At 43.0% G+C, this 15,222-nt stretch overlaps 1 protein-coding gene across 4 annotated transcripts in view; it reads right to left on the reverse strand.

The window, feature by feature from the left end:
• CRACR2A (calcium release activated channel regulator 2A) overlaps positions 1-14,713 on the reverse strand; it is a 93,568-nt gene extending 78,855 nt beyond the window's left edge. For 3 of the 4 annotated variants that reach the window (XM_030538535.1, XM_030538564.1, XM_030538553.1), the window contains exon 1: positions 14,493-14,713. The gene's annotated coding sequence lies outside the window, so the exon portion shown is untranslated. Of the gene's footprint in view, positions 1-14,242; positions 14,312-14,492 lie in introns of those variants that run through there. The other variant, XM_030538544.1, reaches the window with a different exon arrangement.
• Positions 14,714-15,222: the final 509 nt, after the last annotated feature.

Genomic DNA, 15,222 nt, shown 5'->3' on the forward strand with positions numbered 1-15,222 from the left:
GTGTATTTTATAACGTTCTTTAGACTCACTCTAAAAGGAGAATACTTTAATAAAACTTAATAGTCAATGATATATGAAGCAATAGAAATATGGGAACAGATAAAGCACTGCTGCAATAAAAAAATGCCTTTCATTGTTTGATAATAATATTTACCTTTTGGCATAGGAGAACTGATGATTTAAAAACACTCTACCTTAGTTTCAAAATATGCCTGCACCATGAAACAAAATGATTTGCATCACTGGAGACCCACCTTCCGTAACTATCATGTACACTAGCTATGTAGCAAGCAAAAGTCACATGGCTTCTCCAAGCCAGCCAGCAGAAAATGAAATTAGAGGCTGCATTAAATTTCTTGATATATAGAGCTGCCTTCACATCTAGTCCTGTTCATCTGAATTCCTATAGTGTGCTAATACCTTGCAAACACTGATAATAGCTGAGATGAAAAATTGTAGTTTGCTGCATGTTATTGGATGGCTAATTTAATTAGTCCAAGGTCACTTCTAAATAATAAAATGGATCCATCGAAGCATCCATCCATTAAAGAAAACTAATTGTCTGCTGACAAATTCAGTTGTCTCCCTCCCTGACTTCAATAGATCAGCACAGACCTGACTTTCCACTCCAACCCTGCAGCAAGCATTGAGCTACACAGCATCAACCGGTGTAAATATCATCAGCTGGCTTAGCTCCATTGAATGCAATGGAACTACACCAGCTGAGGTTTCTCACAAGCTGTTGAATCCTGAGACATTTAGGGACTAGTTTTCAGAAGTGCTGAACACTCAGAGCTGAAATCCTTAGTGTTTAAGGCCAGAAGGGGTCATTATGATCATTTAGTCTGACTTCATGCATAACGCAGGCCCAAGAATTTCACAGTATTCTTAAGTCTAAGGATTCAAAAATCATGAGACTGCCTCAAAAATAATGGGATTTTTAAAAATAATTAATGAGGACTTCTTTTTATTTATTTGCATTATGGTTTCTGAGTCTTTATGGTTCATAAAGGTCATATTTTCAAGTTTTTTCTCTAAAACCATGAGGGTTAAACCCCACTTTTTAAAAAAAATGAAATCTGAGATTTTCATGTAATTTCTTCATTACAGCAGGTGGTGCTTTAAAAAAAAACTTCCCAATATCACAAGACTTGTGATAAGGTCTTGGCAATGCTGCCTTCATTCGAGTAATAAGCTGATACGTCCTGTTTGTGTTTGAGTGTATCTTTTAGAACAATCTCCAATCTTAATTTTCATTGATCTAACTGAAATTCATGGGAGCTGTGGGTGCACAGTATCTGAAAAAATAAGCCCAGGAACCCTAAAGAACCTCAGTGGTTCAGGAGCCAAATTAGCGATCATTACCCAAAAAGAGCCACAGTAGTATGAATTCACTGTTTCATTTACTACAGTACTGTATTTACATATTTAAACAGTATGACAGGAGAAATATTTAGTGTATATATATTATTCTCACAGCAAAATGAGTGACCAAGAATTATTATTTTATCAATTACAATTGGCTAATAATATAGTAAACCATGCTGATTGGTTAATAATTAAATTACACAGTGTTTTAATGCCATGTGCTGCAACGAACCTCATGAGACACATTAAAGAGCCACTTGTGTGACCCTCAGTCTGAGTATCACTGATCTAAAGGATTTGCTTAGAAAATAACCTGAATAGCAAAAAAAACCCCAAGATTTTTTTCTTTATTTCTCCCCTCTGAATACTATGCCTCTGTTACAGAGATTAAGCAGCATATCCCTCTTATATCATAACATATAAAGTGTTGAATATGCCAGATCAGCATACTAGGAGACCAATATCTTGTTTATGCATGGGATATGTATGGCATGGGCAGCATCAGTGCTAGCTTCTTTGACACTGCCCACTGAAATGCCTCATCCCTGGCATGGAGAATAAGCGTCTCTAGGGCTATGTGTGTATTGAAATCACAGGGTGTGATTGACGCTCAAGTAGATGTACCCAAGATAGCCAAGGTGCTGTAGCACAGCAGTTGTGGCAACGCCTACGTCAGCACCCATGAGTAAATACCCAGGGCTCTAGGCGGTTTGTACAGGAGTATAGGAATGAAAGGGTAGTTCAGTCTCCATGGCTCTTTTAATGCTTTAATGCTTTTCTGTTGAGAGAACTCACAAATGTGCTAGCCGTGGTGGTAGATTATGGTTTGTGATTATATGCCCACAGGGAGCACAACCAAGAGCCACCCAACTCATTTCAAACATTCCGCCAAAGAGCCATCAGATGGAAAAAACTGTCAGCCACTACTTGCAACTACATTTGTTTTTATAAATGCTGGTGCATTAACAGTGGTGACATTAGCAGGTACAGCATTATTCCTTTCATTAACATCTTTTCAAAACAGAAAATGTTCTTTCAAAAACCAGTGATCACAAGGAATACTATGTAAATAGGGCCAGAAGATCAGGGGCGGCTCTAGACATTTTGCAGCCCCAAGCATGGCGGTATGCCGCGGGGGCCCCTCTGCCGGTCGCCGGGAGGGCAGCAGGCGACTCTGGTGGACCTCCCGCAGGCGTGCCTGTGGAGGGTCCACTCGTTCCGCGGTCTGCTGGTCCCGCGTCTTTGGTGGACCTCCCGCAGGCATGCCTGTGGGAGGTCCACCGGAGCCGCCTGCCGCCCTCCCGGTGACCGGCAGAGCGCCCCTTGCAGCATGCCGCCCCAAGCATGCATTTGGCATGCTGGGACCTGGAGCCACCCCTGCAGAAGATCAAGACAGCAGAAGAGCAGACTTCCAAGCAAAGTGAAGCAACCTCCAGCTGTCTGAATTTAATGTCAGAATGTGTTTATGTTTCACTGTGCCAAAGTGTGAAGGCAAATGTGAATCCTCAGAATGTGATGCCACATTAGTGAAAGATATAACATTCAGTTTATGCCCTGACTGGAATAGATTGGATCATATTGATCAGTACGGTATGTTACTGAAACTTAGCTTTAGTAATAGATTATCTCTGATTTAAACAGTTATTGGCAAAGGTTTAGATAAAATAGACGACTCAAAAAAAACCAAACACCTTTTCAATTATTTCCATACTGATTTCAGAATGATTTGATACATTGGGTGATCTTCAGCTGACGAAAATTGGCATAGCTCCATTGACTAGACCTAGATGAATGAAATGCCAATTATTTTTCAAGGAAAATTTTGAAAACGTGGTTTCTTTTTGCAAAGGTTTCCACGGATTTTTGAAGCTTTTAACAAAATCCAGGAACCAACAAATTTTTGGTGTTTGAAAATCAAAAACTGATTTTTCAGTTTTTTGAAATTCAAAATGTTTTTGGTTTCCATTTTTTCATTGAAAAAAATGTAACCTAAAGGAAAGTTTTCATGAAAATTAAATTTTTCATTTTGGTTAAAAATCCATTTTAATAATAAAAATTTTCAGTGAAATATATCTGCCAGCCTTTTCATAGCCTTCAGTGGAGCTGCACCAATTAACTACATCTATGGAGCTGATCCATGCACATTAATTGTGTCAGTCTGTGACCTGTTATAAGCATTTCTCAGGTTATTTGGTGCTTCCGCTGTAGATACTGTTCATTCAAAAAATACTTCACACTTCAGTTTTCTTATGTTTAGAGTTGCTGCAGTTAAGAGCCTGATTCTCCATACTTTTGCTCTTGGAAGTGATCTTTCTCATGCAAGTCACCCCATTGAAGTAAGTGGAACAGATTATATGGGAAAGGACTACATGGGTTAGGATTAGACCTCTAAGGGTATGTCTACAATGAAATGTAAGCCCAGGGTTACTGGAACTTGAGGTATCAAACCCTGGGTTTGTTAACCTAGGTCTTGAACGTCTACACTCATATATAATCCCAGGTTAGGAATTTTTGAAACCTGTCTCCCAACCTGGGGCTCCAGCATCTATACTGCATTAGATTGATCCAGGTCAACACCCCCCCCCCCATCCCCATAACTGAGACTTCCTAGCACCCTCCCAAACAGTGACTGTGCCAGCTCTTTGTTTGTGGTGCAGTGTGGGAAAACTTGACTGTCCACCAAACTTGACTGTCCAGAGGACAAAGAAAGTCCACCCATGGGGCTGTGGAATACTTTTGGCAGACTCCCAGAGCATAAGTGTGGTAGGGCTTTGTCTATACTGCACAGCAATCGGGCTTGAAACCTTAGGTCCCCCGCTTGACTCAGGCTCGGACCCTCTAACCCTGTGAGGTCCTGGGACCCTGGGTCCAAGCCCTGGGTTAGAGCAACTCATGTCTAAAGAGAAGAAGGGTTAGGATTGAGCCTGAGTTTTAACCCTGGGTTTATGTTGCAGTGTATACATACCCTAGGACAGTGTTTTCCAAACTTGGGATGCTGCTTGTTTAGGGAAAGCCCCTGGTGAGCTGGGCTGGTTTGTTTACTTGCTGCCTCCGCAAGTCTGGCCAATCACGGCTTCCGCTGGCTGCGGTTCGCTGCTCCGGGCCAATAGGAGCTGCTAGAAGTGGTGTGGGCTGAGGGACGTACTGGTTGCTGCTTCCAGCAGCTCCCATTGGTGTGGAGCAGCAAACCGCGGCCAGTGGGAGCCGCGATCGGCTGGACCTGCGGACGCGACAGGTAAACAAATCGGCCAATTGCCTGCCAAGGGCTTTCTCTACAGAAGTAGCGTCCCAAGTTTGGGAAACACTGCACTAGGATATGTCTACAATGCCGCTGGGAGTGCACATCCCAGCACAGAGAGACAGATGGACAATGCTAGCGTTGCTCAAGCCACTGTGCTAAAAATAGCATTGTAGCTGGGGGTAGCACAAGCTGTAGCACAGGTACTGTGGTCCGGATGGGTTTGTACTCAGGTGGCCAGTCTGAGCCTCCACCCTTGCTACCTACCAGCTATGCTGCTACTTTTAAGGACTAGCTCAAGTCCTACTAGTGTGTGTGTGTGTCTGCTTAACCTGGGAAGCATGCTCCCAGCTGCAGTGTAGATTAGGGTTGCCAACCCTCCAGGATCATCCTGGAATGTCCAGGAATTAAAGATTATGTCATGTGATGAAACCTCCAGGAATCTGACCAACCAAAATTGGCAACCTTAGGGTAGATTATACCCTCCGTTTGTTACAGTTGGTTTCCCCTTTTATACAATACACCATGCATCTTTACTGTCATCTTCACACAGGAACATGAGGTATAAAAAAAGACCTCAACACTGTTTGTTCTGTGTGGCTTGGCTATTCCAAACAAGGCATGGGAAATGTATACACGCAGATCCACTTATCTGTATTTGATTAGCAGGTTGTGTGTGCTTCTGGTTCCTGGTCAGACCTGCAGAAACATATCCTGGTATCACAAGGAACTAGGAATGTATTGCTATGGTTTCTGAATGGGTGTTTAATTAATCACTATTTGCAAGTGGAAATATAATCCTAAATTCCCTCTCCATGAGATAGTCAAAGGTAATAAAAACTAGTTCTCCACAAGTTCCATAGCAGGCTGACCTGTGCCTGTGAATGAGGAGAACTGAACTAGGAACAGTTCACCTCACCGTTACTTCCAGGGATCAAAATTTAATACATCACCCTGTCCTGGGAAGTGAGGAGCGGGGAAAGGAGTAGGGGGATTATTTACATGCTCTAGGGAAGAGGCACATGTGCTCTGGCATGCGCATGTATTAAAGTGTATTGGCTTATAACCCAGCTAGTCCCTGCCTGGAGCTTATCCATTCTCACCCGGGGTTAGAAAGATTTGGTCTCATGACTAGCTGCATAGGGGAGCACATGCTGACCCTTCTGCAGTGTGCTACAATGGGATAAGACCCACTTCAGCGATGCAGCCCCATAGCAGCTTTGACCCAATGTGGTGGCTTGATGGAATAACCCAGGCCTATGTAATGAAATAAAACATATGCCCTCTCTTTAGTGGTGACTGCATATTTACTCCCCATGCCTGGAAAGACTCTGAGCAAGTCACTGATGTGCAGGAAACACATAATGTTAATTTCAGCCTAACCACAATGTGGGGTCTCTTGCTAAATGATTTCAGTGTTTGCAACACTGAAAGACAGTAGAAAATGAATTAAAAAACCAAGATATAAGGTTTTTTTAAAAAAGTACTGGTAGGGGAAAAACTGAAATATAAGGATAGTATCTAGATACTGCTCTGCTGAATGTCCCTTTTTTAATGCAATTCCATAAAGTAGTTTGATTTTCCTTTAACATTAGTTTTATACCTGTGTAATTTCATTGACTTCACTGCAGTTACTCCTTATTTTCATTAGTGCAAACAACAGTAGAATCAGGCTTAATATTAATACATTTGATAACAGTACTTTTTGCCATTCTCTGTTTCCTTTGAATACATGGGGCAGAATCCTTTCCCCTCATCCCCATCAAAGTCCTATTGACTTCAGTGGAGCCAGATTTCAGACTGATATACAGTCATAGACATGACAAGGTGGAAAATACCTTAAGTCTTTTGGTCCATCTCCCTCCACTTAGTGCAGTATTATTGACAGTCATAATTTTGCAAAAATAAAAGTTACTTCCTTCTCCATGACTATCTGACACGCTTGTCAGGCACATCAGCATATGATGTTACTCATAGAACTGACAAGTAAATATCACTCCACCTTTTGGTCAGACAATCAAGACAACCACTAAAATTAACTCTTAGCAGAGCTTTTGTCATATTCTGTTTTACACTCTGCTAGGTCTATTGAAGCTATCATAATTAAGATCTAACTTATTTTTACCTGAGCTTTGTTAAAAAAAATAAACAAGAGAGAGAGAATAAAGTGAATTTGATCCTAAAGAAGATGTCGGACTGACAGCTCAAGAGGCTAACTGATTCTGTTTGTCAAAGGAACAAGTGCAACAGCAGGATTAACATGTCCTCTTCCCTAATGTGATTCATCCCTCACCTGGAGAGACCTCCTGTAGGACTGAAAAGGGAGTTTGGTCAAAACAGACCATTAAAGCCTTATATCCAGATTTTCACAAGAGCTCAGTGCCCATTTAGGTCCCAAGCTGAATTGGCCAGCTGTTTAAACGTGCTCAGCTCCTACTGAGAACAATGAATTTGTTGCCATGCACTTTTGAAACCCTGGTGACTTAAACTCAGTGGCTTAATGGGGACCGACCAATTCTGAAAACCTGGACCGTTGTCTCTGAAGAGGCTGGTAACAGAGTTACTGTCAAGGAGTGGTGGCTTTCTTGTGTGGTGTTAACGCCTGACCACTGGGAAATGAACTGGGACTGCTAGCTGTAAACAGTTCAGAAACACTCAGTCACCCAACTGAAATCCTAATTCATATTACAGCGGCCACTGAATAATGTGCTGCATGGTGTAGGTGGCTGCTAGCAAACATGTCTTTTGATCAATGGACAATCACAAATCTTGTTGTCAAGCATGCTGTCTGCTTTTCAGGCTAAATGGAAGAAGCAATTAAGCTCCTCTATGGAACAAAATAGCTGAAGTAACAGAAGCCACCAAGGCACTGGGTCACTTGGAAAGGCCCGAGCAAGAACTAGCTCAGGGAGAATGAGAGATTTCCCTGAGACTGATTGCAAATGCAGGGGTTGGAGCATTGATTGGTGTGTTTGTGTGTGTCAGAAACAGGAAGTGACCAGAAAGCCAGGAGAAAGAGAAGTACTGATGACTGTAGCCCTGGGTGGAAGCCAAAAGAAAGAGCTTCTTTAGGGGCACAAGAATCGTTGGAATGACTTTGAAACAAAGAAACCATTTCCTGTTTGTTTCTATTATGTTTAGGGGAAACAGAACTTTTTTGTACATCTTTATAAGTAAGCGGGTTTGAACCCAAGAAAGACTTGACCCCTTATCAATTTCCCCTCATAATGGAAACAACCCAGCAAGGCCCCCCAAACTGCCCAAGGGGCAACAACATCTATCAGATGGTAACAATATTAATTCCAATCTGGACCACATTCAGATGAACAATCTTGTGGTGAAAGGCTACATATCCTAGCACTAGTTCCTAAAATACTCCTTCCCATTGCTCAGTATCTTAACTTAATCTAAAATATAGTTTGCATTTTCTTGTCTGATACAGAAGTCTGAAATACATTTCTAGCAGCTCAGCACTTCTTGGCGCTTGAGTTCATTAAAGATGGTTAAAGCTTTATTCTGGAAGATGATCAATAGAGGTGCTCCCAAGTGTCAGAGTTCAGCAGTGCATGCATTTTCACATCTTTCCCTGAGGAAGTGCTAATGATCAAGACGTTTCTAAAAAATATTAAAAAATCTTGCCTATTGTATATAATTCTTCGCTTCGTTTTCAGGCCTCTGTCTCTGATCTTGTTTATAAACATTGCCTTGTTTGAGTGTTTAAATATCATGAAAGAATTTGGTCCCAATTTTTCATTAAAACTGACACTGGAGACAGGCAGAAGATGAAAAATTATTCACACCTGGAAAAAAACCTTACAATGAGAATAGAAAACATTAATTTAGCTGACTAGTTACTGGAATAGGGAAGTTGCACCACACGTAACCCTGTGTCATCAGATACACAGGGGAGGGCAAATTATTTACTTCTTTATAAAACATAGTGAATTGAAGAAAGATTCTAAATGAGGATTTCAGCTAGTGGGCCAAATACTCTGCTGATGTAACTCCATTGACATCCATGGAGTTATACCAGTGGATAATTTGGGCCAGAGTGTGTATTTGGTGTAAACTATCTAGCTGGTTTCAGGCTCAGAGTAGATAGCTGGGCACACTTCTCCACTTGGTTTTGGATCGGGATTGGGAAAGTCTAGGTGAAGACTACACCTTTGTGATGGCCTGACTTTCACCTCTTTGACTTTGAAGTCAGAACACACCTTTGCCTGACCTTGGAGGGCCTGTTTTATTGTCTACCCATGACGACTGATAAATGTGAGTCATTTTTAGTTGTCTCCAAGGGATAGTATTGTACAGTCAGTGGACTGCTTAATGATGGCCTGTCCTTAGGTATCCATAATGTCTCCTAAACATCCTCACAGGTCACCTGCACATACAGAGGCCCTATAACAAATGAAACACATGTGGCTGAAATACTGATCACTGCACTGAGAACAACTGACTGTCACATATTATTACTAGGCAGACAGTAGCATCCAGAGGTCCAAACAAGATCAGAGTCCCATTGTACAGTCCTGCACAAATGTATTGCCACAGATTTTACAACTAAAGATGACAAGATGTAACAACTGGGTGTAAAAAATGATTTGTAGAATCAAGGCAGGGAAGATAAAGAAAACTGTTAGCAGAACAAGTGTTATGTAGGCCTGCAGTTGGCAGTTTTCTGAAGGTATCCAGGTCAGAATGTGCCTGGAGGAAGGATTTGAAGGACAGAGTATCTTATGGATTTGTGTGAGGAGGGTGCTCTGGTCAATATGGTATTGCATGAAAACATGTAAAGTTTCTTTTGGGAGAAGCAGACAAATAAGCGATCAAAGCTGACATAGTTTGTGGAGCAACAGGGTCAGGGCAACGTGATAATATTCCATAGCAGACAAATATAGAGGAACAAAGTTTGGAAGGGTCTTAAAAAGGAAAAAAACAGAATTTTTATTTTATGTGGTTGAGAACTGGAAGCCAGTGGAGAGACTCAAAGTGAGGGGAAAGTGACATGGGGAAAAAAATAGAAATAGAAGGCTATTTTAGCAGAAACCTTGTGAATGGACCTGAGCAAAATACGTAGGTAGGATGGAAGGGGAGGCGAGGCACACTGGGTCTTCTCAATCTTCTTTTTGAAAAAGTTCACAATATCCTGGGGCTGGGAGGATGGGCATATGAAGGAGTTAAAGGCCTTGAATAAGTATCTGGGATTGCAGGATTGTTGGATTCAGTTAGGGTGGAAAAGTGAAGTTGCCTGACCAGGAGGATAGCAAAAATGAAGGAAGAAAGAATGATTTTACAGTGGAGAAACTCTGTGAAGACATGAGATTTTCTCCAGAGATCACAGAGGAAGCAGTGTTTCACGAAAAAGAGGACAAGTGAGAGGCCATTTTAGCAAGTGGGAGAATTGATCTGGGGCTGAATCTCAAACAAGGTAGTGACAGCGAGGAGATGGGAGACTGAGAGATTAGGCAAGATTGCGATGTGGCCTCTGAGGCTGCACTGAAAATGATGGAGAGCAGTTTTGAGTAGAGGCACAGGGGCAGCCAGGTGTCAAAACCAGAAAGGAAGGTGGATGAAGAGGAATCAGAAAAATGGCAGTTAATGACTACCTGGAGGGGAAGAGAGGAATAGAGTTGGATGGAGAAGCAACGAGGGAAGAGAGTAATGGATAGAGAGTAATTGGAATCTGCATGAGCAGGAGAAGAGAGCTTATTAAAAACCTGGGGCATGGCTGTCGAGGAAGTAAAGAAGATTTTCTTCTCTGTTAGTAGTGTTTGCAAAATGTCATCCAGGGGGATTGTTCTGGGTGATGTACAATCTGGCCAGAATTGGCTGCTGTTGCCTGGAAACAGTCAAATATTAAGTTTTGTATCTTCTTTGTGGATAAAATTAATCAGATTTGTCCTGGAATGGCTGTTTTCAAGGGGGCAGATCTGTGTCTAGAGACAGCCTCATCATCTCTAGCTGAGTTTCAACTAGATTTTCCTCACACTGGACCTATGCACTGAGGGACTTTCCAGTTGCTACCTGTGAGTGGGACCCATGCCTTTCATAGCTGGTTAAATCAAGCAGAGTGGCACTAGGTCTGTTGTTGGATGAAACCATTAGCAGCCTCTGAGGGCATGGCAGGGTGTCAATTTCCCTAGTGACTTATGCACCCTTCTGAAGGGGGTGAGCGGCCCTTCGAGAAGAATTCTGCATTCATTCATCCTACCAACTTTTTTTGCCACACCTACATGCCACTGCTACTGATGATGTCCTTCTCCATTAACATGATGTAAAAAGGTCCCTCGGGCTTTGCAAGGAATTGACTGAAGCCTTTAAGAAGTACACCCATATCTTGTCCCCTTTTCACACCAACACACTGGGTTGTGTTGTCTCCAACAGAACCTTGCCTGACCGCCTGCTCCACTGCAACCACCTGGCAGGCCTGCAAATTGGAGAGCACATTAAGTTTTTGAGATTCTGATCCAGCCTCTGATATATTTCAGTTCATGAAGCAGCCACATGGCGTTCTCTGCTTATCTTTACAAAGCATTATTAGATGGATTCTTCCTGAAAACAGAACCTAAGAGTTTAGCCTATTGTCAGTATTATGAAATGCGATCTCCTTGGTTATGCCTGTCATTCAGGTTTAACTAGGCTGTTTTTACAATCAAAACAAAATTTTAAAAAAGGTCAGAAGTCCCCAACCACTGTGTAGTGCCAGGGAAAAAGCTACACTGGGACCACATGGAGGGGAAGACTAGCTAAGCAGCATGTTCTTCACTTCTCCATGTAGCTACCATTCCTCCACTCAGCAAAACGTAAGAGAAAATGTCAGTGGGGTCAGAGTGGGAGGCGAAAAGCCAGAGAAAAGCCTCAGAAAGTTGCTTGCTCACCTTGCAAACTGAAAATAAGCCACAAGAAAAGTCTGCAGATAGTACTTCTTGATGCATTAAGTCCTGCTGTTTCCTATCATTCTCCACCCCAGAGCCACAAAAGGAGTGGCCTCTGCCCAAGACCAGTACACTTCTTTCATTGGTGACTAAAGTCAGTAGTGAAGCCATGTCTACATCTACAATTTTGCAGCGCTGGTTGTTACAGCTGTATTAGTACAGCTGTATAGGGCCAGCGCTGCAGAGTGGCCACACTTACAGCAACCAGCGCTGCAAGTGGTGTTAGATGTGGCCACACTGCAGCGCTGTTGGGCGGCTTCAAGGGGGGTTCCGGGAACGCGAGAGCAAACCGGGAAAGGAGACCAGCTTCGCCGCAGTTTGCTCTCGCATTCCCCGAACCACCCTGCAAACCGCAGGGAAGGAGACCTGCTTGCTCGGGGTTCCGGGAACGCGAGAGCAAACCAGGAAAGGAGACCAGCTTCGCCGCGGTTTGCTCTCGCGTTCCCGGAGCCACCCTGCAAACCGCAGGGAAGGAGACCTGCTTGCTCGGGGTTCCGGGAACGAGAGAGCAAACCGGGAAAGGAGACCAGCTTGATTACCAGAGGCTTCCTCCTTCCACGGAGGTCAAGAAAAGCGCTGGTAAGTGTCTACATTGGATCACCAGCGCTGGATCCTCTACACCCGAGACAAAACGGGAGTACGGCCAGCGCTGCAAACAGGGAGTTGCAGCGCTGGTGATGCCCTGCAGATGTGTACACCTTCAAAGTTGCAGCGCTGTAACTCCCTCACCATTATTACCATTATTACCACGACCAACGAACATTAGCACCTATTCAGTTGCCAGCAATTTGCATATATCATTACTAAGACTGTAAGCTCTTGCAGGCAGGGATGCTATGTATGGGGCCTTACTCTTGAAATATTGATGGAAGGGTGATTTTTTTTTTATTTGCTTAGTTTTTTGCTTTGATCCTAATCTATTTTCGGAAGATAGACCTTTAATTTATACCCTTTAAATAGCCTGCAGTTAAAAAATAGCAATTACACTACTGAGGGCTACGGGGCAAGTCCCCAGTAACCCAAACCTCCCATTATCTGAGGGTTTCAGACATCTCCTGAGACCTCTGAATAGCTGGAGTTTACCTGTATTGTAGAACAGAATAATTTAATCTACTTCAAATGGGACAAACTCCGTTACTAAAGTGAAAGTAACTCACAGTCTACTGAAATAGATGATAACATTGTTAACCACAAAAAACTATGTTAAACTAATAAAAAAGATGAAAGTGTGTCTTTAGATGAAAGACCCATTGGAGATTAAAAATACTGATAAGGACAGTTACAGAGGGGTCAGATCATTGACTGGACTGAGAAATAATTTGAACTTCATTTTAAACAGCCAAAATCTGACCTATTGATGTTGCAGTGAGAAGCAACTCATATTTTGATGGTAAATGGTGTCTTCCTATATCTTAACTGTACAGTCACAAAAACATTCAAAATTCCTATCTGCTCCATTCAAAAGACTGAGGCAACCAGAAGGAAAGCTTACTTTAGGACAGTGCCATACCAATGATACAGGAGGGCAACTCTGGCACCAAAATGTTAAGGGACTAGACAAATACCTTTTTGCAAGCATCAGTGTTAGCATTGCTGTTGGTTTCATTGAGTACTCTGCTGGTCAGCCACAATACTTAACACAATAATTAGCCTGTAATCTAAGTTAATGTCTCTTCCATTAGTAGAAGGTGCACTGAGAAAAATAGCTACACAATCCTAAACCCCACTTCATCAGATGCATTTTCCACTGCATGCATCTGATGAAGTGGGCTTTAGCCCACAAAAGCTTATGCCCAAATAAATTGGTTAGTTTCTAAGGTGTCACAAGGAGTCCTCATTCTTTTTGCTGATACAGACTAACACGGCTACCATTCTGAATCCTAAAACTAAATCAGCAAAGAAAGGCACAGAATAGTGATTTCACTATGACCATATTTATCTGGATCTTAGCATGACAGAAACATTTGGCTCATAAATAAAACCAATTAAATAACAATATTAGTCACAGTGTTGTTGGTACAGACACTTACAAAATATCCTTTATCCAGAAAGCGCCAAAAAGCATTTTGCAGACCATTATAATAGTATTTTGCTCTTACGTGGAGTTTTTCATCCAAGTATCTCACAAAACTTTTCAACAGTATTAGTATTACTGTTTTACAGCTAGGAAAGGTGGAGCACAGACAGGTTAAGTGAGTTGCCCACAGTTTTATGGTGAATCAGAGGCAAGGCCAAGAACAGAATGAAGTCTGCCAGTCCTCCTCTAAACACTAGATAGTATTGCCTCATAATATGAAAGTGAGACAGCACTGTCTAGTGATTAGAGTCCTGACTAGGAAATATATGTGTATGCACAAACAAAACACACACACACACAGAGATATGTACACACACACACAGAGTGGTTAAGTAGATTGAAACAGCATGCCGAACTATCATCACAACAGCCAAGAAACAGGGAGTTTGTCAGGGGGTGAACAGGAAACTCTTCCTCTGCTTCTAGTACCCTCCCTCCCCCTCGCAACACACAGACTACACACACACAATTTAAACCCTGAGCATGTTTTATACATGTGTGTATGCACACACACACATACACAGTTCTCCAATATAGTGGTCTCCTGGGTGACACACAGCCCCTGTTTAACAGCCCGCAGCCACACCACACAGCAGATTAGGATGGGAAACGGCTGTCACTCACTCTCTCATCCTTAGCCCCTAGCAGAATCTCTTGATGCCAGGTCAGCCAGCTGCCAGGCCCCACTGCAGTGGTGCCATCCTTAGCAGGGCAGTGCCTAAACAACACTGCTGTCTAAAAAGCCTGTCCCCACAGAATTCAGTCACCAGCGGAAGCATGCTGGCTGCTGCATTGCAACACACTGAGAAGAGAGGAAGAGGAGCTACTTATTGAGACACTGCATCCTTCCTTCAACACTTGTTTAAGTTGTTACCTGGTATTTATTTCTGCAAACAACTTTGTTCCAGGGGATGTTTCCTCTGCAGTCCCCCTGGCTACTTTCACCCAGCTGTTGGGCTGCTGTTACTTCTCTGTCCACAGATGTCCATGCAAAGGGGCAGTGCAGGTCCCAAATGGCCTTTCCCAGCCAGCTGTGGCTGAAGAGGGAGGAAGAGAGCGGACAGCTCAACACATCTCAGACTTGGCTGAGGCATCTGTGGCATAATCAGGTGGAAAGGAGGCTGCAATGAAGTCTAGGGGCGGGACTGGAGCAAGTCTAACCCGTTCTACCTCTTCTTCCTCAAGGCACCCACACCCACCCCTCCCTTTAGTATGTGTGTGTGGTTTTGCAGCAGGATTGGTTTCATTTTATGTGCTGCTCTTCAGGGCTCCAGCGTGAGACAGCTCCGTCAAGCCCTGACAGCTTGAAGGAGGGAGCAAAATCCATCCTCCTAAGGGGGAGCCACTGAAAGAAGCCCTCAAGCCTATATTCATTGCCTTCCCTCTCAAACCCTTTCTTAAGGGGATTGATTCCCTGCAGGTATTTTTAGCTCTGAGCTGTTTAGTGCCCCAAATGTTCTACTTGGTGCCCTGTTTAGGGTCCCAAATGGACGATTCAGAGTCCCATTTAGTTCTCCAAAAGGTGTATGCAGAGGCCCCTTTAGTGCCCCAACTGTACTATTTAGTGGCCTGCTTAGTGCTGAAGGGTGTATTCAGGACCCTGC

Source organism: Gopherus evgoodei, chromosome 1 (assembly GCF_007399415.2).
Source record: "Gopherus evgoodei ecotype Sinaloan lineage chromosome 1, rGopEvg1_v1.p, whole genome shotgun sequence".
NCBI lineage: Eukaryota > Metazoa > Chordata > Testudines > Testudinidae > Gopherus > Gopherus evgoodei.